The 24,388-nt window shown below is 37.3% G+C and overlaps 1 protein-coding gene across 3 annotated transcripts in view; it reads left to right on the top strand.

Moving 5' to 3' along the window:
* LOC110160002 (adiponectin receptor protein 2-like) overlaps positions 1 to 24,388 on the top strand; it is an 83,953-nt gene that overhangs the window by 13,389 nt on the left and 46,176 nt on the right. For 2 of the 3 annotated variants that reach the window (XM_055154174.1, XM_055154175.1), the window contains one exon: positions 22,191 to 22,244. The exons of the other annotated variant lie outside the window; for it this stretch is intronic. The gene's annotated coding sequence lies outside the window, so the exon portion shown is untranslated. The remainder of the gene's footprint in view (positions 1 to 22,190; positions 22,245 to 24,388) is intronic. 3 annotated transcript variants of the gene reach the window in all.

Raw genomic sequence — 24,388 nt, 5'->3', positions numbered from 1 at the left:
AAGACCCCACCTTTTAAGACCACTTACATGAAAATTAAGACCAACATCACACCCATTATGTGGGCGAAAAAAACACCAGATCCGATTTTAATAATGATCAACCAACTACCGGTATTATATCTAGAATCTAAAAGCCACTGTGGATTAAACCTGCACTTCCCCATGATCCATTCAACATCTTCCTCCTCTCTACTGATTGTTTATTCATTGCCGCCGGTGCCAGTAACCAAAGTATTGTTTGCTCATACTCCAAATTAGACGTTCATTCACATTATGCGATTTCATGCTGTTGTTTTTTTTTCCCCCTCTATTTAAGATTGCACTGTAGCCTGGTGGAGTATACAAAAAAATAGGCTAATGAATTTTAAGGCCTTTGTGAAAAAAATAACACTTGGGCAACTAAATTTAAGACTTTTTAAGGCTTTAATTTAGGAACATGAAATTTAAGACCTTTTTAAGACTTTTAAGACCCCGCATGGTGCATCCTCCCGGTGTCACAAGTTTCTCGCTCACTCCAAACTTTCTTTCTGCTGCTCGACTATCATTTTCGACTGAATATTTCACTACTTGCAACAGGACAGAGGCTCTTTCTGCAGGAGACATGCACAGTAGAGTGAAGTGACAGTGGTACAGGAGGAACAGGAGCAGCAGATACTGACACACAAGACTAGAGCCTCTCGTGGCTGTCAGTGTGAGCATTTTAATATATAAGTCGGAGTATAAGTCGCAGGAAACACCCAAACCATGAAAAAAAGTGGGACTTGTCATCCCGAAAAAATACAGTAGTTCCCATTTAAGGCAGAAAGTTACACAAAGTTACACAATGCACCTTTTAAAGTCCGTTCGTTTGCATTGTCCGGGTTCGTCCGGTGCAGAGTCGCATGTTGCTCTGTGAACGCAGTCATGTGATTCTCAACAGCAGGTTTGAATCAGAGCTGCCCCCAAAACAAAGGGAGGCCTATGCTCTGACCCCCGGCCCCTGACAGACAGAGCCCAGTCCAACACGGTGGGGAAAAGCCAAAAGTGAACACAATATTCAGCAAGTACAGGTTTAAGGTCAAGTGGTCGAAGAATAAATACTTAATCAGGTCTTAAACTCGTGTTGAAACTGATTTGAGGAGGTATCAGTGCAAAAATAGGGGAGTTATGGATGTTTTCTGAGACCACATTATTTATTTTTCATTTATTTCATTCAAAAGATGTAATATTTTGTTCTCAGTTGCTAATCGCTATGGCAACGGTCCTCATTTTTCACCCTTTTGAAACTAATGCATAGAGACAACTATTATTCTTTGTAGAAAATGACATTAAATTGTGAAAAATGAAAAGACAATCAAGTATAAAGCATTTTCGTTTGTATTGTTTTTCGAGTTTGAACTTTTCATCATGTTTTATTTTTATCTCCGTATCTCCAGTCCGCCCAGGCAGGTCTCACCACATTCTGAACTTCGATCACGAAACACGCCACTCCGGCCCTTTGACCCTCTGTTTATCTTCTCTCTTCAGTTTGTTCTGACTTCAGTAAACACAGACATCCTAAAATATACAAACAATGACATAAAATTTTAGTTCAGAAAGAAAAAGTCAGTATTTTTAACATTTGTACTCATGTGTGACTTATAAACTTGGCATGGTGGCTTCACATGCTTGTCGATCCATGGAGTAAAATAAGTTTAATGCCAAACTGTGGAACATTTCAGACAAAGCAGCAACATCTCCAGAGAGAACAGGAAGAGGTGGACGCTCAGCAGTGTTGTGCAAGTTCACACTTTTCATAAACTAGTTCAGAGTTCAATTCACGTTGATTGTTCACAGTTTTTATTTTGGACGAGTTCAAAGTTTAGTTCGTTTTAGTTTGGTGAGATATGTAAAGGCTGAACTTATTTTTCAAACTGACTTCCAGCAACAACTTGTTGTTGTTCAAGTTCTTGATTTACAAATGTGTTGGGTTCAGTTCAAAGTTCACTGAAATATGAACTAGGGGTGTGCAAAAATATTGAAATTATCGAAATCGTTTAATATGATGATACAGTATAGATATCGTGGGCTGCTGGATCGATATATTGCCAAAGAGTATTTTATGGTATATTTTTAACTAAATAATTTTGTTACAGTGCCACAGTTTTGTTGCTTGTTTAGAGAAAGGAAACTCGTATATGCGACGCATTTGACATTTTCACTGTTTGGATGATTAAACTGTTTGCGTTTCTAATGAACTTTGCACAAGAAGTGGTTTAACAAAGACTTTTAGTGTCACAGCCATGATTTAGGCTTTATTTTTTATTGAACCATATCGAATCAATTTGAAATATATCGTATCGAATCAAAAGCTCACTGTATCGAGGTATGTATCGTATCGTGGCCTATGTATCAAGATATGTATCGTATCGTGGCCTACGTATCGAGATATGTATCGTATTGTGGCCTACGTATCGAGATATGTATCGTATTGTGGACTATGTATCGAGGTATGTATCGTATTGGCAATTTCTTAATGATACCCAGCCCTAATATGAACGTGTTCAGTGAAAGCTTCATGCACAACAGTGACCCTCTGTCAAAAAAGTTACAGAGGGCAGCTTTAGGTCAACTTCCTTCCAGGGTCCTTGTATCCATCTCTGCAGTTTTCTTCCACTTCTAGCAGAATATTTTGCTACGAGAAACAAAACTAAATCAGATTATTTTGGTCAACATCACTCAACTTAGGGAAATGTGCATAGGTTTTTTTTCCCATACAGTTTACAGCAGAAGGCACTGACTCTGAAAGTGCAGGAGAGAGCTGCGTCGTCAAAAACAAAAGTGACAATCACAGCATTTTCTGAAACTTCTGTGAAATCTGTCCCAGAGGAGCTACAACAGCTGCCTGCCCCAGACTCAGCCCCTTAAAGACTCTGCTCTTCACACGTTAGCTGCTTTATTTAACCCGTGATAACAAATACAGTGTTTAGTGAATAAAGCAGTATGTGTGTGTAATCCTCTCAGTCGCCCAGGTAGCTCCCATTGCAAAGGAAAATTGAATTATGTCAATTGGAGGAAAAAGTTATAGCAAAAAATACTTGAAGCTTCATTATATCTTTAAGGAACAAAAGAATAATGTAAGAAAAAGTTTGCATGAATTAAACTGTGATCTGGTTTCACAAGAAAATCGCGATATAGGACCTTTTTTTTTTTTTTTTTTTTTTGCTGTATCGCCAAATTATATCCTGTTTTAGTCCTGTTTTAGTCCTGTTTTAGTTTTAGTCCTGGTTTAGTCCTAGTTTAGTCCTGGTTTAGTCCTGTCTTCGTCCTGGTTCAGTCCTGGTGTAGACCTGGCTTAATCCTGGTTTAGTCCAGTTTTAGTCCTCTTTTAGTCTAGTTTTAGTCCAGTTTTAGTCCTGTTTTAGTTCTGGCTTAGACCTGTGTTAGTCCTGTGTTAGTCCTGTTTTAGTTCTGGCTTAGACCTGTGTTAGTCCTGTGTTAGTCCTGTGTTAGTCCTGTGTTAGTCCTGTGTTAGTCCTGTTTTAGTCCTGTTTCAGTCCTGTTTCAGTCCTGGTTTAGTCCTGTTTTAGTCTAGTTTTAGTCTAGTTTTAGTCTAGTTTTAGTCCAGTTTTAGTCCAGTTTTAGTTCTGGCTAAGACCTATTTTACTCCTGGTGTAGTCTTATTTTAGTTATTTTAGTCCTGTTTTTGTCCTGTTTTTGTTTTGTTTTTGTTTTGTTTTTGTCCTGATTTAGTCCTGTTTTAATCCTGTTTTAGTCCAGTTTTAGTCCTGGTTCATGTGTTGTAGCCTGTAGTTTATGTTCTGATTATAAACGTTGTCAATGTTAATAACAAAATTCTGCATCATTTTGAGTAAAAAAAACACCAAATATTACAGTTTTTTACGTTGGTACAGAGCGTGATTTCAGGAGGACAGGGTGTAGAAAGCTCTGTCTGGTGAGGCGGGGTTCTGGTCGGGCTGGTGGTCGGGCTGGTGGTCGGGCGGGGCTGGTCTGGGCGGCTGGTGTGGCGGGCAGTCGGGCGGTCTGAGCTCATATCGTGCGTACGCTGTAGATTCTAAAGCCCCTGTGGTCTGTGACTGCGGCGGCTTTAAAAAGAACAGGAGCCGTGTTATTAAGGGCGTGACAGGACCAAACAGACCAGGCCCAGGCTTGGTCTTTGTTATTACGACAAGACTGATCACAGGATAATCACATGTTGGCTTCAGCACGGACATTCACCTGTGTTAGTTTTAGTGTATATGCAGTGTCGGGGAGTAACAGATTACATGTACCGGGATCATGTAATCAGAGTACAAATTATGAGTAACTGTATTCAGTTACAGTTACTGTTTCAGTGAGAGTAGTGTACTTTGTTGAAATAAACGGATTACACAGAGGTATTTTCCTGTTGTCACATTTTGTGCTAAACCAGGAGCTAAACGCAGCTGACACCCGATCACACTCGCGGGTTCTCTTTAGTCCTGGTTTGGACCTGGTTTAGTCTTGGTTTAGACACTGTTTAGTCTCGGTTTAGTTCTGGTTTTGACCTGGTTTAGTTCTGGTTTAGACCTATTTGCTCCTGGTTCAGTTCTGGTTTAGTCCTGGTTTAGACCTGGTTTAGACCTGGTTTAGTTCTGGTTTAGACCTAGTTCAGTCCTGGTTCACCTCTGGTTTAGTCCTAGTTTAGACCTGGTTCAGTTCTGGTTTAGACCTGGTTCAGTCCTTGTTCAGTCCATATACGGCGCAAAAGTTCAGCGTCTTCGCACTTATTTTGGTGAGAGTAACTTAAAAGTGACGCAATAGTAATGTAATGTTTTACATTGTAAACACAGTAATATTTTAATGTTAATTTAATGTAAATTTGTTTTGCAGATTTGAGCGGCAGGTCCCACATTTCACCTTTCAATCATACACATTATGTGCAATAAACATGTGTAAGACACAATTACAAAATAAAGTTAGTTACAGAGCTCCAGTGCAGAATGTTTTGTTAAACAATGAGTTAAATTCATCCATCACACTTGGCTAAAATCACAATAAATATATATAATGTTAAACCTTTTCTTATTAAAATAAATGTTTAGTAATAATTTTGCTTAAACATTGCATCCAGAACAAGCAGAATATAAAATAATAACACAATTTTAAATAAATAATGTCTCTATAGTGTATCTTTAACCAGCGGGCAGCTCTAATACATGTTTGATACGATCTCACGGGCCAAATATAATTATATCGCGGGACGAATTTGGTCCCAGGGCCCGAGTTTGACACGTCTGGTCCAAACCATAGTCCTCCAGTTGGTTTACTCTCGCAGGCTACTAAGTTTACATAACATTTGTCCAACAGCTTTAACAGGTAAACATTCGGTTGTTTGCCATTGGGTCTGGTTGCTCCAAAAAGCCTCGAGCAAATAAAAAGATATGAATCAGGTACTCTGTGTCTGGCTTGAAAATCCAGCTCGTCGTGTTTACAATGCAGGTCAGATCGCTGTGTGAATATCAGTACAGTTTGTTCAGTGCTGTGTCGTATACCACAAGGATTAGTCATAAATTTGATCTGACTTCATAGTACAAGGATTTCAGTTGAAGTGTGACACAGCAGCAGCCCACAGTCCAGAGTCAGAACTAAACCACACCTTATCTCGATCTCAAAACACGCGCTGCGGTTTCAGAATTCAGGAAGTCAGACTTTCTTAAACTACGTTACAATGATTCATCAAAAGTATTTCAAGTGGAATCAAGAAGCAACTGATCCTGATGTAATAAATTGAAATAAATAAGCAGTAAATTAGAGTTATTATTTTGGTTATAAATGCTCTTTGTCAGACATGTCAAACTCAGGCCCGGGGACCAAATTTGGCCCACGATATTATTATATTTGGCCCGCAAGATCATGTGAAATGTCTATCAGAGCTGGCCCGCCGGATACAGATATAAGTCCTGGTTTAGTCCTGGTTTAGTCCTGGTTTAGTCCTGGTTTAGTCCTGGTTTAGACCTGGTTTAGACCTGGTTTAGACCTTGTTGAGTCTTGTGTTAGTCTTGGATAGGATTCAGTTGTGGTTTAGACCTGCTTTAGGCCTGCTTTAGGCCTGGTTTAGTCCTGGTTTAGTCCTGGTTTAGACCTGGTTTAGACCTTGTTAAGTCTTGGTTAGGATTCAGTTGTGGTTTAGACCTGATTTACTCCTGGCTTAGACCTGGTTTAGTCCTGGCTTAGACCTGGTTTAGTCCTGGTTTAGACCTGGTTTAGACCTGGTGTAGACCTGGTTTAGTCCTGGTTTAGACCTGGTTTAGACCTGGTTTAGACCTGGTTTAGACCTGGTTTAGTCCTGGTTCGGTCCTGGTCTAGACCTGGTCTTGACCTGGTTTAGACCTGGTTTAGACCTGGTTTAGACCTGGTTTAGACCTGGTTTAGTCCTGTTACCAGTTAGTACCAGTTTTACCCCCTATTTTTACTACTTTCTGCATTTTGTATACATTTTAGGGATGTAACAATATCCAAATCTCACGGTACGATATTTATTGTGATATTTTAAAGAGGCTGATATAATTGTAGATGAGACTACTTTTTTGCTTTTAAAATACCTTGATTTTGATGTGAATTATTTCCCTCATAATCCCAAGAATTCAAGTAAAAAACCTATTTCTTCATCTTGTTCGCACTGAAATGAATCATGGGATATGTAGTTTTCCGATGTTCATAAGCTGTTGCTATTATAAAACCATGCATTTAAGCAAAGGAACTTGTAATTCGATATATTGACAGTCCACGATATTATTGTGAGACTTTTGACGATACGATGTCGCGATATTTCGGTTATTGTTACATCCCTAATTACCAGTGTTGAATCATATCCCTGAATTGCAGAATAATACGAAATTAAGTGACCAATTGAAAATAAAATACTGTAGCTGTTCAATTATTTTTATAAGTAGTCCTCAAAACGTGAACTGTAAACAGGAAATTGAAACCCATGATTGAAATTGAAATATGAGGCACCTGTTTTTCGCTTCTACCCACCAACATGTTTTGAAATGCTGTGGGTTTTTGTTTTTATCTGTGTATTGAACTATGAGACAACAGCTGTACAGTGCAAAGTCATGGCTACATTATCTTATCTCTATCTACAATGTCAACATGGTTTCAACATCCAGACCATCGGACTCTCTCAGACCCCAACACCCTGTTTCTTATTTGTTTGAACGGTCCTTTGAGCTCGTTACATCACAGCTCGTCCACGTCGTGCGAACTTTAGCCCACTTTTATTTTTCTCCTCTAAATTAGTCGATAACACTTTTGCTCCAGTTGTTTTTGTCGTTTTAAAATCCGAAGTTATTGTTTAATCTTGGTAAAGTATGAAGTTCTAGTTAAGTCCTAGTTTAGTTCTTAAAGATGTACTATTTTTTGTTTCTTGTCTCCATTGCTTTGGCTGAAATGTTCCACAGTAGGGCATTAAATGTACCTGTAATTTAATACGTGCAAGATTTTTATATATATTTTATAGCTTAAGAAAAACAAAACATAAACTTGTGTTCCTACTGTAAGCGGTGTCTCCACAGATCTGATTGGCCTGGTGTTTACTCGTCTTCACTGATTAATTTCAATGTGATTAATGCCATACTGTGGAACATTTCAGGCAAAACATTAACGTCTCCATAAGACAAGCGGGTGGTGGACCCTCTGCAACAAAAATACATAAAGCATCTTAAATCCTGACTTCATTAAGTTCAGTTCCGTTCAGTTCTCTTTTAAGTTTGGTTGTCTTGGATTTGTTCAAGTTTAGTCCTGGTTTAGTCCTGGTTTAGTCCTGGTTTAGTCTGTTTCGTTTAGTTGTTTATTGTTGAGTCCTGGTTTAGTCCTGGTTTAGTCCTGGTTTAGTGCTGGTTTTGTGCTGGTTTAGTCCTGGTTTAGACTCATTTTCGTTTAAGTTGTTTGTTGATTGTTGAGTCCTGGTTTAGTCCTGGTTTAGACCTGAATTAGACCTTGTTTAGTCCCAATTTAGACCTGGTTGAGTCTTGTGTTAGTCTTGGTTGGGATTTAGTTGTGGTTTAGTTCTGGTTTAGTTCCATTTTTAAGATGTTGAGTCCTTGTTTAAGTCCTTGTTTAAGTCCTTGTTTGAGTCCTTGTTTGAGTCCTGTTTGAGTCCTTGTTTGAGTCCTGGTTTGAGTCCTGGTTTGAGTCCTTGTTTGAGTCCTTGTTTGAGTTCTGGTTTGAGTTCTGGTTTAATCCTGATTTAATCCTGGTTTGGTTCCAATTTAGACCTTGTTAAGTCTTGGTTGGCATTCAGTTGCGGTTTAGTCCTGGTTTAGCCCTGGTTTAGTTCAAATTTAGACCTTGTTGAGTCTTGTGTTCATTTTGGTTAACATTCAGCTGTGGTGCCGTCCTGGTTTAGTCCTGGTTTAGTCCCACGTTAGCCCCATTTTCTTTTAAGGTCTTTGTTGATTGTTGAGTTCTTGTTTGATCCTTGTTTGAGTTCTGGCTTAGTCCTACTTTAGCTCCATTTTCGTTTGTTGTTGTTTGTTGATTGTTGAGTTTTTGTTTGAGTCCTGGTTTGAATCCTGATTGAGTCTTTGTTTAGTCCTGGTTTAGTCCTTGTTTAGTCCTCGTTTGTCCATTCTCAGCAGTATCTTCCAGCGAAGCATCAGTCATTTGTTTTCACTTCACACGCTGCTGTTTGTCAGTGAGTCATGTCTCTCTTGTTCCTTAAATTGTTTTGTTCTGTTTAATTCTTCCTGTAAAAATAAAGGTTATTTCTCCTTCTCCATTAACACGGACAAAAAGGTCAGAGCTGCAGAAATGTGTTTTTTAAGAAGAAAAACAACTAAACAACTATGCAAGTTCAAAATTAATACATTGTCTGAACAAATACATAAAAATACAATTACAATAAAATAAATTAAGTAAAAACAAACTGAAACATTAACAGACCTCGACCAAGGCACTAAACCTTGTGTTGCAATGGTAGACAAAGGCCAAACCATGACTTAACCTTATGTTGGTGTAAATGTGTTTTTAATTAGAGCTACAATTTGCAAAACTAATCATTTTGAAATAAATACGGATTTGTATTTCATGAAACACAGCTTAACAACATTTATTTGGGGATATTTTTAATATAAATACGTATATTTATTATTATTTTTATTTATTTTATTTTTTTTGTAGAACAGCTGGATATATAGTTTATTTTGGATGCATTTTTGTTTTTCTATCCTTATTTCATGTTCAATCAAGTATATTTGATTCATTTTATATTTTATACATCGCGACATTGCTCTAAGGTATTTGAATTTATTTGTTTGGAGGATAAGCCCCTTGAGATGTCTCGTCAAGGGGCTTATCGTTTCGTTTTCGAGGGCGTCCTCATAATTACAACAACAAAAGACAGATACAGTAGGGCAGACAGTCGGCTCCGTAAATTCAAATAAACAGTAAACAGTTCAACAAAACAACAAAATCAACACAACCACACACACATACACACTCACACTTGACTGTTGGACACATAATAGATCAAATCTGAACAAAAACAAAGACAGAGTTCAAATATAGTACCACATTTTTCGGACTATAAGTCACTTTTTTTCATGGTTTGGGTGTTGTCTGTGAGATACTTCCGTGTGACTCTATGATCAAAAACAGTGACTCGGGTTATGTAAATATTGAACCAGAGCATTTTTAAATGAAGGGACAGAAGTTCAAGCGCAAATCGATGAGAGAAGATTGTTCCAGTCAGAGGAGCTTTATATTTAAATGAGTGTTTTCCTATTTGGTTTTTCACTCTTGGGACTAGGGCTGGCATCATTAAGAAGTTGCCGATACGATACATATCTCGATACAGTCGACACGATATATTTCAAATCGATTTGATACGGTTCAATAAAAAATAAAGGCCAAATCAGGGCTGTGACACTAAAAGTCTTTGTTAAACCACTTCTTGTGTAAATTGAAAACAAACATTTTAATCACCAAAACAGCGAAAATGTCAAATGTGTCTCATAAATAAATTTCCTTCCTCTAAACAAGAAACAAAACTGTAGCTCTGTAACAAAATAATTTAGTAAAATGCACCAAAAAAATACTCTTGGTGATATATCGATACAGCAGTCCCCGATATCGATGCTGTATCATCACATTAAGCAATACGATATATCGATATTTTGATATTTTGGCACACCCCTACTTGGGATAACAAAAAATATCTGATCTTTGAGAGAGAGAAATGCTGAATAAATGCATCATGTAGCTAAAAATTTATCGTTTGAATAATCCTGATTTCATTACTGACCAAAATAATCGTGATAATGATGATGATAATGATTTTTTCCATAATCGAGCAGCCGTAGATCACTTCCTGTTTTGCCACATGACATCACAAGGTGGAACAGAGTGTTTTCGGTTAAAGAGGAAAAGTGTGAACGCAACAAAACACAACTCCAGGTCTGTTTTTGACGAGGAAAAACAACATTATAACATCAGAAAATAGCGTAATGAGGGACTAGACGACAACTCAAAAACATCCTCTTCATTCATCTTTGCTTGTTCGAATGCATCTTTTCATTTCTCTCCACATCCTCCCCTCGGCACTGCGCACTAAAGTAGACTACACTCGTCCTTCCTTGCCATTAATACTCCCCACTACATCCCTCTTTCACTTTCTCTCCACATGTTCCCCCACTCAGTCCTTCTTAGAGGAGTAGAAAATAGATCGATATCATTGACTTTTTTTGGCGGGCGGAGGTCTCTTCTGTGTTTTTCTCCTCCGTCCCCGGGCCTGTTTTCGGTGCGTTTTGTGCGAGCTGTCCGTCACCGCCGCGGATTGCATCGATTTTGTACTTTCACGGTGACAATAGGTGGCTTCATACGGCGGCGGAATGAGGTTTAATGTCAATGAATGCAGCGCTGGGCAAGAATGTCAATCAGAGGGTATGGACGGAAAGATATGGAGATGGTCAGTTTTAGATTAGAAGTGCACTGTGTAACTTTTCTGGTGCTTTTTCTCCGTGGAGATGTTATTGCTTTGTCTGGAATGTTTCACAGTGTGGCATTAAATAGGGTCATTCCACGCCAAGTCTCCGAATGCCCCCGCCCGACCATCTCAGATCTGACTGAAAAAAATTCTAGGTTCACACGCTTTTGAATAGGAAAAGACCTGTTCTGAGCCACTTTCAGTTTGCTGTATTGAAAAAACTATTTAAGGTCGGTCCTTCAAATTTTCAAGGGTTAAAATTTGTCAAATGTACTTGTAGAATCTGGACTTTTACACGTGTGCTTTTGGTTCATCACAAATTTCTGGGGGCTTGAATTTGCTCAAAAATTCTCCTCTTCAAATATGACGGCGTCTTTTTGAAGGACTGTGGAAAGTGCAGTTTCAAAGACAGAGGTTTGATATTGAACATACACCTTCCACATAAATTTGGTGCCATCTTTACCATGTTATACCAAAAAAATGACAGCACCCACCTACATAAAATGGACTGTTTTAGAAAGACTAGACGTCTGTTTTTAACATATCCAAAATTTGTGAAGGTGTTCAGTCTTATTTTAGCAAAATGAATTTTTGAAAATGTGGTGTCCACATACATGCAGAGCATAAGACTATGAAGACACTTTCAGAGCTAAGAAAATGTGAATATTTGGCACACAGCTTAAACTCAACAAAACTCAACAAAATGTTTCATTTCTTTCTTAATAAACTATACTTGAAGTATAACTTATATGTAGTCTTTAGATATAGAAATAAAAACAAGTCTGTTACGATCCTGTGCAAAGACGCAACAGAATTTTTTCAGTCAAATCTGAGATGGCATTCGGAGATTTGGAGTGGAATGACCCAATATTTATATCGTCGTGGACACCAAATTGGACCCAAGGTGCAGGTCAGATCTGTGGAGAGGCAACCCCACTCACAGTCAGAATGCCTGTTTTTCTTTGAGCTATAAAGCGACCTGTAATTGAATAAATGTAAAGGTAGAGCTGTTTAATTTAAAGATGCACAAAACCCAAGGCACTCACTGGTTAAAATAAAATGCCTTTATTCATTTACGGCATGTCTTAATGGACAATTTACAAAGTCCCGACGCGTTTCAGCCTACAACTACATTTTTTTCATCTTTAAATTGATTTCCCTTCCCTAAAGAGCACCACTGAGTTCTATCTACTCTGTGTTATTCTCTGGACGTCCAGGAAGCGCTCCTTTTGAAACTTTTTTTTTTTTTAAGAGCTGTTTAATGTCATACTGTGGAACATTCCAGGCAGAGCAATGACATCTCCATAGAAACAAACAGGTGATGGACCCCCAACCAAAAAGTATATATATATTATAGTTAAGTTTAAGTATGAACAAATTAACATAAACATAATCATCCTTTTGATTAAAGCTGCATTGTTCCGAGAGATTAAGCCTGTCTATCTCACAACTATAGGCTACATTACAGGTCAGATCTGTGGAGAGGCGCCTCTATTCACAGAGAGAATTGTTGTATTTTTGAGCAATAGAGACACCTGTAATGAATAAGTGAATAAATGCTGGATAGATGGATGGAGAAGAAGTGAGGAGCGGAGAGTGAAGTGGTGCATGATCAAGCAAGTTACAGGTCAGATCTGTGGAGAGGTAGGCCACAGATCTGACCTCACAACATGGTTTTCAAGGTATTTTTTTAGCAGTGAAAACGCCTGCAATTGTAATTGTAATTGGCACAATACGATACATATCTCGATACAGTCCACTTTCAGTTCGGTATGATAGATTTCAAATCTATTTAAAATTGTTTCAATAAAAAAATAAAGGCTAAGTCATGTCTGTGATACTAAAAGTCTTTGTTAAACCGCTTCTTGTGTAAAGTGAATACGAAACACAAACATTTTAATTATCAAAACTGTGAAAATGTCAAATGTGTCACATAAACAAGTTTCCTTCCTCTAAATCGGGGTGTCAAACTCAAATTCACAGAGGCCAAAATTTAAAACTGGGACTAAGTCTTGGGCCAAACTAAATAGTGTTGAAATTTTTCAATAAATATCTGCATGTTTTCTCTTCTTTCGAGATATGAAATGTTAAATCTTTTCTTATTAAAATAAATGTTTAATAATAGTTTTGCTTAAACATTGAATCCAGAACAAGCAAAATATAAAATAATAACAACATTTTAAATAAATTATGTCTCTATAGTTTATCTGTAGCCGGCAGGCAGCTCTAATACAGATTTGATATGATCTCACGGGCCAAATATAATAATATTTCTGGCCAAATTTGACATGTCTGCTCTAAACAAACAAAAACTGTAGCGTTGGAACAAAATAATTAAGTAAACTATACCAAAAAATACTGTTGGCCGTATATCGATTCAGCAGTCCATGATATCGATACTGTATCATCACATTAAACTATACAGTATATCGATATTTTGATATTTTGACACCCCTAGATGCCATACTGTGGAACATGAAAGGAAAAACAATCATTTCTATGGAGACAAGCAGGTCAAAAAAGTTTCCCTGCACTTTTAAACAATAGTATCGACATCAGTCATGACAAAACTCATATCCGTTGATCTTTATTAAAAGCATTGTCACCTTAAGTGTGATCTCCCCACTTTGGAAACTAGGCCAAAGTTCGAGTGAGTCACCTCGGTTCATTTTGCCCAAAGAGGAAGCCCACCACCTCCTCCTCCTCCTCCTCCTCCTTCTCCTTCTCCTTCTCTCTGTCTCCGTCTTGTGCAGTGAAAGCATTGGTCATCCAAAGTCTCTGACCTGCTGTTACCCGGTTGGCCACATGAGCACTTCCTCTGGGCCACTGAGCTGTTTTTAGACTTTTTTTTTTTCTTTTCTTCCTCTTCAAGGTTAAACAATCACCCCAGGGCCCTGTCAACACACTTCCCGATTCGAGACTTTAACGGAGAAGCAGATGCGAAAGCGCTGTTTGCCCTCGGCTGATTTCGCCATGACGACAAGTGGTGAATAATTGAAGCTTAAAGAGATGGTTAATTGGAGGGAAATTGTTTTATATGGGTAGTTTGTTAAAGCCACACTATGTAGCTTTTTCATTGAGGGATTTGTCACCTTCTTGTTTCCAGTGTTGGGAAGGTGACTTTTAAAATGTATTCCCCTACAGATTACAGATTACATACACCAAAATGTAGTTTGTAACGTAATCCATTAAATTACTTAAAGTGAGTAATGTAATCTGAATACTTTGGATTACATGATATTGTCGTGTTTTTTAAAACTACATGAATGTACCGACCACATCCTGAAAATTCTTGTTTGTTCTCTTCAAATTGTCTGTTGAGCCCAAGTCTCCATGAACAGACCTTTGTTTACTGTCCTTTTAGTCCTGGTTTAGTCCTGGTGTTAGCCCTTGTTTAGACCTGGTTTTAGTCCTGGTTTAGACCTGGTTTAGTCCTGGTTAAGTCCTGGTTAAGTCCTGGTTTAGTCCTGGTTCAGTCCTGGTTCTGACCTGGTTTAGACCTGGTTTAGACCTGGTTTAGACCTGGTTTAGACCTGGTTTAGATCTGGTTCTGACCTGGTTAAGTCCTGATTCAGACCTGGTTTAGTCCTGGTTTTAGCTCTTGTTTAGACCTGGTTTAGTCCTGGTTTAGACCTGGTTTAGTCCTGGTTTAGACCTGGTTTAGTCCTGGTTTAGTCCTGGTTTAGACCTGGTTTAGACCTGGTTAATCCTGGTTTAGTCCTGGTTTTAGTTCTGGTTTTAGTCCTGGTTTAGGCCAAAATGTGAAAACAGGAAAATACCTCTGTGTAATCCATTTATTTCTTCAAAGTAACTGTAATCCAATTACCACTCACTGAAACAGTAACTAAAACCGAATATAGTTACTCATAAATTGTACTCTGATTACTTAACTCCGGTACATGTAATCTGTTACTCCCCAACACAGCTTGTTTCTGTGGATATGTACCTTTACAAAACGAAAACGCCAGAGTGCTGCACATTTTAGCGGGAAAAGAAATTGAGCATATGTAAGAGCCACGGCGAGACTTAGATGATGTACAGTACAAAACAAACCATTATCCATTTATTAGTGTACAAAGTCAGCATCAAAATGATACATGTACAATGGTAATATGCATTTAATTAATAAAATTGTGCTCAGGGTTTCTGCTCTTTTTCCACTGACAAACTTTAAAAACATTTTCCATGACTTTTTCATGACCTAAAGTGAATTTTCCATGACTTTACGACTCCTACATGTGAAGAAATAATCATACTTTTAGGGCTAAGTGTGAAATGTTAACTCTTTGCATTCACCGTATGGTTTGGTTTTATAGTTTTTTTTAACATTCAAAATCCTGTCAGTGCATTTATTGTCGTCTCTTTTAAACAAAAGGCGCAGACGTTTGGAAATAATCATAATAGTCTAATGCGAACTTAACAGAACGCTGGAGTTGCGTGAAAGAGATACTAAAATTCCATGACTTTTCCAAAACTTTCATTGAATTTACAAAATTCCATGACTTTTCCAGGCCTGGAAAATTACATTTTCAATTCAAGAGCCCGAAATCCACTGAAATCCCTCAAGACTCGATACCAGACAGGACAGCGACTCTTTCTGCAGGAGACATGCGCAGAAATCCCTGTATAAAAAAAAAAATGGACTAAGCAAAAATCTGAGCCCGACTCAGATTTTCTGACGAGACAAAATAGTAAAATAGTATCCTGTGTCGTGGGTTAATACGAACACTTCAAGACCAAAATGATGAGGCAACAGCAGCAACTACATCATCATCATCATCATCATCTTTATTCTGGACTCATGGTCCATTTTAAAAACAGACAAGGACAGTGACAATACAAAACAATAAACATTTATTTTTTTAAAAGACGACCACACCAGTGTCTCAGCATATTGGACTGATCTCTTACTGCACTGACTCTCATATTTGTGAGTGACATTATTATTTCATTGTCTGATTTGTTCAGTCTGCAGATAAAACTGTACATTAAAATTCTTATTGTTCACTCGAGCAGTAACAAACATTTCAGTCGCACTCGTCCTCAAAAGCTCCGTAAAGCGTCACTGTAGGCACCTGCAGTCTTTGCAAACTGACTTTTTTGTAACTAATCCAGAGGTGAGCTGTGTACAACAGTCTACAGTATGATTTAAGCAATAACAACTTTACATCATTTGTACAAGAACCAAACTTACGCATAAGAGGATCTGCCTGAGCATAGAACGTCCTACACTGTCTGTACACGTCATCATCATCTGTCATGTCCGCGGTGATGATCTGCCCCGAGATATTAAATTTTTGTTGTAACAGACAACATAACATTTGACAGGCAATAGTCCGGATATCTCATGTGATTATCTTCTTTGGTCCTACTGATCATGACCATGCTCTTGTTTGTATTATACTTTATATCATGCTCCACACTGTGAGATGAACAGATGTTGAGTAGCTGCTGGAGACCAGCGGTGCTCGGACTGAAAACAACCAAGTCATCTGCAAACATTAAATGATTCACACCCACAGAGAGCGAGGCCACAATATTCCAATGTCAATGACTAAAATAACTTTTAAGGGCAATTTTGTTACAGAGACTTAATAAATAATCCATTTTATTTATTGTTTTGCTTGTGCTTGGTTCAACAACGGTTTATTCAAGTGCATTTTTTGTTAACAAGTCCTTGCACTACATTAGATTAGGCTGTTCTTATGTTAACAAGTTTTATTTAGGCCTGTTGTTTTTGTTTGTCTTGCAGTTCCTGTGTTAAATGTTCTTTAGAAAGTAAATTTTATTGATCTTTGAAAGGGTCTGTTTGCATTTTTATTCCATTGTCATTATATTAGTTTAAAATTATCTCAAAATGTCAATATTATTGTTTATCGCAATCATCAGTTAATCGCAAAATAAGCAAAATCTCTTATCGTTACAGGCCCACGATGCAGCAGCCCACGATACCGTTTTACCGAATTTAGTATCGAGATATATTTATGTTTTAATGTTTCAGCACACTTCTAGTAGCCTATCTTGTGTTGAATGTTGTTTTGCATTTGTTTATCGAGTTAGTTTTCGTTGTGGCATTCTCGATATGACCACTTCCTCCAGCTGTGCATGATGTTTGTGATTTCCTATAAAAGCCGTTATAAAAGTGTGACAGTTTACCAACCATACCATTTCATGCTGCCAACTGCCTTTCACACGCAACCTTTAAGAAACCACTCAGAAACAGAGCAAATATACGTATTACTAAACAATGCCATGAAGATAAACTATAGTATTTACACCAAACCATAAAGCAGAATTATCCACCAAAAATATTCTAAATGTACAATATTGTTAAGCTGTGTAAATACATAACAGATTTCAACACTTAAATCATTTGTTTGTGTAATTTTAGTTCATAATTCAGCCTTCTACAGCTCAAATCTAGTCATACTGTGGAAAAAAGTAACCAAAAACTACCCACGCTAAATACTGACCTCCAGAAATTATTGTTCTGTTTATCATATATTTTTCGTGACGAGCTTAGTTACACCTGGAATTTTGATCGTTAAAATATTTTAGTTTTAATCTAGCTTGTCAACTAGGGTCTATAAGTAACACATTTTGAACCATGAGTGACAAACATGTTTCAGAATTTATTGCTCGTAGCAGTTTCCTCTAGCCTGATTCATCAGACGGTTTCACTTTGTGGAAACCGTCTGACCTCGCAGCATTAAGATTCATTCGCTCGACAGTGGGCGAATACTTTTTTTTAATTTAACCAATCATTGCTATTTGGTTGTGACGTATGTAATGCACCAAATCCCGTAGGAAGAAGGACAATAACGTCTTTCCCCTTGATAAAATTCACCAAACATTCTCTTTGTTCCGGCTTTAAATCCTTGATCTCAGGAATCGTTGCCAACACAGAATGTCTGTCTTCATCTTCATCCATCTCAACGCTTTGTTTACTGTTGTGCTGTTCCACAAAAGGGACCCAGACAGGTGCTTGAGGTTGACATCATGGCCTCACAGTTTTTCACGGTCTACAACTTCCTGTGTGAGATTGTATTTTGACCCCCATAGTACATTGACCCCGGGGTGAACATACCACTATAGTAAAGTGACCCCCCCTATAGGATTTTGACTCCTCTTACTTTTTTCATTAGTAGTTAGTTATATGATCATTATTTCTCATGTAATTTACTTTTATTATATATTGCTGCATATTCACTTTCTTTTAAGGTATTTTAAGGAATGTTTTGATGGAGAACGACTTGGTATTTTGTGTAAATGTAACATATACACAGCAATCTTGTCACTTTTTATATTGTACTTTACATTGTTATGGTTTTTAGTTTGCTATATTCAGATAATCCTTAATCATAATGTCAATTTAGGCAATGGTTTGTAAGGATAACGACCTTGAATTTAGGGATTCTTGCAGATCATCTAGTACAGGGGTCTCCAAACTCTTTCCTCTGGTGAGCTACCCTTAGAAAAAGAAAATGCCGGAGAGCTACTCATTTAGAAAAATTTTAAGACAGAAAGATTTTTATTAGTGTACAAAGATAGGAATCAGAATGATACATTTAACAGGCCTTTAATCAAATCAAATTTTAGTTATTCAGCACAATATATATGATACAGAAATCCCTTGGCGAGCTACTTGGAAGGGGATGGAGAGCTTTTACAATATTGAGTAAAGAATGTTTTATTGAAATATGTGATGGAATAATCAGGAACTGTACCAGCGTTTTAAAATAAATATTATTTAAAGGTCCTATATTGCGCAAAAATTGACTCCTGTGAGCTTTAAGTCATGTTATAATGTTGTTATCTCACCAAAAACATACCTGGAGTTGTTTTTTTGTTGTATTATTCACGCTTCCCAGGGCTGAAATAATCCAAATGATTCAGGTGAAGGTGTATGGAGTTTAAAAACACAGTGGAGTACTTCCTTTACTACAACATCACAATGAGTGTTTTCAGTTTGAGAGAAGAACTCGGGATAAATCTGCAGGGTTTGTGTGTTTAAATATGTGTGAATGAAACAAAACATAGATCATAAAATAGAGTAATATGGGCCCTTTAATGTTTTTAAGAGCTGCATCTTCTCTTAAGGCGTTAGTGTCTTTAAAGAAACCCCTTTGTTTACGTAGCTAGACTCACTGTAATTCTTCTTCATGTTGTGTCTCTTTGAGTGCGAGCGCTGGTGCAGTGGGTAGTTTGAATGATCTACTTGGAGTTTAGAGAAACGCTGGGGATGTTTGGACCTCTGGAGATTCACTGTTTTGCAAAGGGAGCGAGGGAGGAGGAAGAGTGGAGGATAGCAACAACACAAGACCAAATCAACTTCTTAATATGGCAACAGCAGCAGCAGCAGCAGCAGCAGGAACAACTGTGTCAGCCGCAAACGCAGTCGTTGTAGTAATAGTTGTAGAATTACTAATACATTTTTTCTCACGATTCAGACCAGTGATTTAAGAATAAGATCTCCCAATGTAATGAAGCCTTTCACTGAATGATGAATAATTGTTAATAATTAAAAATGGTGAAATCTCCTCCAAATGTCGTCTGTAAAATTAAAAAAAGTCATCATATTAATGGGTTTCAGTAGTAGCAGTTGTACTACTCGTAGTAGTAGTAGTTGTAGTTGTTGTAGTTGTTGTAGTAGTTGTAGTTGTTGTAGTAGTTGTAGTTGTAGTTGTTGTTGTTGTAGTAGTTGTTGTAGTAGTAGTTGTTGTAGTTGTTGTAGTAGTAGGTGTAGTTGTTGTAGTAGTTGTAGTTGTAGTTGTTGTTGTAGTAGTTGTAGTAGTAGTTGTTGTTGTAGTAGTAGTTGTTGTTGTAGTTGTTGTAGTAGTTGTTGTAGTTGTTGTTGTAGTAGTTGTTGTAGTAGTAGTTGTTGTAGTTGTAATTGTTGTTGTTGTAGTAGTAGTAGTAGTAGTAGTAGTAGTAGTAGTAGTAGTAGCAGCAGCAGCAGCAGTAGCAGCAGCAGCAGTAGTAGTAGTAGCAGCAGCAGTTGTAGTTCCAGCAGCAGCATCAAGTAGTAGTAGCAGCAGCAGTAGTAGTAACAGCAGTAGCAACATTTGTAGTTCTCATAGTAGCAGCATTTGTAACAGTAGTAGTAACAGTAGTAGTAACAGTAGTAGTAGCAGTAGTAGTAGCAGTTATAGTAGCAGTAGTAGCAGCAGTAGTAGTAGCAGCAGTAGTAGTAGTAGCAGTAGCAGTAGCAATAGCAGCAGCAGTTGTAACAGTAGTAGTAATAGTAGTAGTAATAGTAGTAGTAATAGTAGTAGTAGTAGCAGTAGCAATAGCAGCAGCAGTTGTAACAGTAGTAGTAATAGTAGTAGTAATAGTAGTAGTAATAGTAGTAGTAGTAGCAGTAGCAATAGCAGCAGCAGTTGTAACAGTAGTAGTAATAGTAGTAGTAATAGTAGTAGTAGTAGTAGTAGTAGTGTGATGCAGGGCACAGAGTTGTGGTAATGGGAGACGGCAGCTGCAGATCTCATCATTTACGCTCCATTAGCTCTGCAGATATGGAACATGAGAAACACATGGACACACTGGGCTCTCGTGTGCTCAAGGCCTCAGCGGGAAACTACTTCAGACTGGACTGTCGACTGTCGTGTACACGGCCTCACAAATACACTTTCAGTTTAAAAAGTCAAAACACAAAAACACCCCTGAAGACACAGCGTGAAAAAATATCGGCATTGATACTGGTACTGTATTTTTCTTCTCTGTATGACGAGTTGAGAGTAGACGTTGCAGTACATTTACTTCTAACTCACACTATTTGGATCTCAGCGGTCCTGTGGTCCTGTGTAGTATTAGTATTAGTAGTAGCATTGGCAGTAGTAGTAGTATTAGTAGTAGTAGTAGGGTGGTAGTGGTGGTAGTATTGGTAATACTAGTAGTAGTAGTTGTATTGGTAGTATTGGTAGTAGTAATGGTAGTATTGGTAGTAGTAGTATTGGTAGTATTAGTAGTAGTAGTATTGGTAGTATTGGTAGTAGTAGTAGTGGTAGTATTGGTAGTATTGGCAATAGTAGTAGTTGTAGTAGTAGTTGTATTGGTAGTAGTAGTATTGGTAGTATTGGTAGTATTGGTAGTGGTAGTATTGGTAGTACTGGTAGTAGTAGTATTGGTAGTATTGGTAGTAGTGGTAGTACTGGTGGTAGTAGTAGTGGTAGTATGGGTAGTAGTAGTATTGGTAGTATTGGTAGTAGTAGTAGTGGTGGTAGTGGTGGTAGTAGTATTGGTGGTAGTAGTAGTAGTAGTAGTAGTAGTAGTAGTAGTAGTATTGGTGGTAGTAGTAGTAGTAGTAGTAGTAGTAGTAGTAGTAGTAGTAGTAGTAGTAGTAGTAGTAGTAGTAGTAGTAGTAGTAGTAGTAGTAGTAGTATTGGTAGTAGTAATAGTAGTATTGGTAGTAGTAGTAGTAGTATTGGTAGTAGTAGTAGTAGTAGTAGTAGTAGTAGTATTGGTGGTAGTAGTAGAAGTAGTAATAGTAGTATTGGTAGTAGTAGTAGTAGTATTGGTAGTAGTAGTAGTAGTAGTAGTAGTAGGTGGTAGTAGTATTGGTGGTAGTAGTATAGTAGTAGTATTGGTAGTAGTAGTAGTAGTATTGGTAGTAGTAGTAGTAGTAGTAGTTTGGTAGTAGTAGTAGTATTGGTAGTAGTAGTAGTAGTAGTAGTATTGGTAGTAGTAGTAGTATTGGTAGTAGTAGTAGTAGTAGTAGTAGTAGTAGGTAGTAGTAGTAGTAGTAGTATTGGCGATAGCAGCAGCAGCAGTTTAAAAATTCAAACACAAAATCACTCGTGAAGACGCGGCGTTAAAAAAATATCTGTGATACTGGTACTGTATTTTTCTTGCCTTTATGACGAGTTGAGAGTAGAGTTTGCAGTACATTTACTTGTAACTCTGAGCGGCGTCCCATGGCAGAGACGGCAGCACTAATTGGCTCTCAGCGGTCCTGTGGTCCTGTGATTTAAGACTTTTTACCAAGAGAAACTTTCAGATTCAGGACATTAAACAAATATGATGCAACTTTTTATTTTTTTATTCGAAAACATTAACATTTCTCACAAGCACAACAACCATCGCCAGTGACAATACGGTGTCCTTAAACCTGACCTAAATTAACCTAATGGCTCAGTCGGTAGGGAATTGCCGATCTAAAAGGCTGATAGTTCAATTCCCACAAAAAGCCATGCGGTCTTCAGTCATAACAAATGCATTTTTGTGGTTTATAAAAATGTATTTTTCTCTCTTCTTCTCTCTCCAGACTTCTTCTAGAAACTTCCTGAGTGGCCCCATAGCTCCACCTTGAAGAATCCAGGTGGGATATATTTATTTATTTATTTTTTTTAACATTTTACTAAAGCTAATTAAACAAACGAAAAGAGAAATAGGTACTATCAAATGAATGAGTGACATCTAAAAAATATTGATGTAACAATAACTGAAATATCGTGATATCGTATCAAAGTTCTCACAATAATATCGTGGACCATCACAATATATCAAATTACAAGTCTCTTTGCTTAAATTAAAAGTTATGGTGCAGCAATAATTAGAAAAGACAGATGGAACTACATAGACCATGATCCTTTGCTCCGTTTCAGTGCAGACTACAAGAAGAAATAACAGTTTTTTTTTTTTTTATTTATTCTTTTTTATTTGATTTGAGTTTTCCAAAATAACCTTAAAAAAAACAACAACAAAACACAAACAAACAAAAAAAGCATTAACCACATTTAAAATTCACATGGTAATAGAGCTGCTCGATTAGAAAAAAAAAAAAATCATTATCACGATTAATTTTGGTCAATATTGAAATCACAATTATTCAAGTGATTATCTTTTAGTTGCACAATGCATTTATTCAGCATTTTTCTCTCTCGATCTTTCTTTTCTTTTTTTTTTTAAAGCAAAATAATAAGCTGCCTTTGAAAGAAGAAGAAAGAAAGAACAGTTCTAAGCACTTTTAAGTTTTAGTTCTTTGGATTAAGGCATTTTAAGAAGAAATTTTATATATGTTAACAGTTATCGCAATAAATATTGTACCATGAGATGTATATCGTGAAAATATTGTGTAAATATCGTAAGAGATTTGAATATTGTTAAATCCCTAATCGTGAGACTCCCCACCAATCAATCTATCTAAAAACCACTTCGGCGACAAATACAAGGCCCACACATCACTCTTAGAAGGTAGAAAGCTCTGAAAAGTTGATTTTGCGTGAGATGGGCCCTTTAATTGAAAACTTTGGAGCTTGGATCGCGACAGAAAACAAATGTCAGCAATGCAAATTAAGGGAGAGTATGAGATTTGTTAGGGAAAATATATAGACTAGTGTCGAGCTTTTTCCTTGTAGAAGCAGATGGTGAAGAGGCCGATGCTTCTGCTGCTGCGGTAGAGACGGGAAAGGCTGTACTTCAAATAGCAGCGTAAATAAGTAAATAAAGTAAAAATAAAAAGCCAGGATATTGAGATAACCCATAAGTGTTGCATTTGGGAGACAAAGTACAGTGAACTTCAAAGTAACTCGTGCAATTTTCAGCATTTTCTCTTTAGTGCCACATTAGTTTTCTCTTTTTTGCATGATTGTCTCTTTACACAATAGCGCCTGTCAGCCTCACTGTTAGCGTCACTGTTTCATGTCTAATTTGATCTGTATGTGGTTCTTGCAGAGTCACGCTAAAATGAATAAATATTTAAAGATAAGGCAGTGAACGGGGAGCTGCGGGTGTTGAATACAGCAGAGGACATTTCTGTGTTTGGAAAGAGAGATGTTTGTGCCTCAGTGCCAACGCTAATTCTAATTTTGAGACGTCATAAATATTACAAACTGAAGTGATCTACATATAAAAATAATTGTGGAGTTTTTACTTTAATTAATCAGTTTGATGTTTTACGATTTTAATAAAAGTGACTGTTAACTTTGAGGGCGACAGTAGCTTGTTCGGAGTCGTTCGGATACCATTTTTTGGGATCCGATTTGATACCGATTAATGCCCTTTTTTGTACTCGCCGATACCGATATCATTCCAATACCGATACCAGATAGTGGGAAGTTTTATTACAGTTCATGAGAGAAAAATAACTCTTCTAAAAGGCAATTTTTAAAGAAAGTCTGCAAGAATAAATTGGATTCTAAGAAGTAAAGATGGGTCCGGTCAAGTGGTAACGGAGGGAAACAGGGGCAGATTTTTTACATTCAAATAGGTCTTATTCAGAAACTAGAGGGACTATTGAAATAAGTAAAGTATCAGAATGTAGGAAAGAGTTACACTCCAACAGGGTAAAGTTAAACCTGTGATATTCTTTCAAGTTGTTGACAAAAAATTTAAAAACTCATGTCGGTAACGGAGGGAATGAAATATGCAGCACTTTTTGGGCAATAAATCCAAACAGTGATAACTCTTGGTTCTCACTTACATATCCTTAACAAACTGGTTTGAATATTTGCTTCATATAGT

This window comes from Boleophthalmus pectinirostris, unplaced genomic scaffold, assembly GCF_026225935.1.
Source record: "Boleophthalmus pectinirostris isolate CB_2022bp ecotype Guang Dong unplaced genomic scaffold, ASM2622593v1 HiC_scaffold_18, whole genome shotgun sequence".
Taxonomy (NCBI): domain Eukaryota; kingdom Metazoa; phylum Chordata; class Actinopteri; order Gobiiformes; family Gobiidae; genus Boleophthalmus; species Boleophthalmus pectinirostris.
The sequence above is the reverse complement of the archived record's forward strand: the minus strand, read 5'-3'. Positions and strand labels throughout refer to the sequence as shown.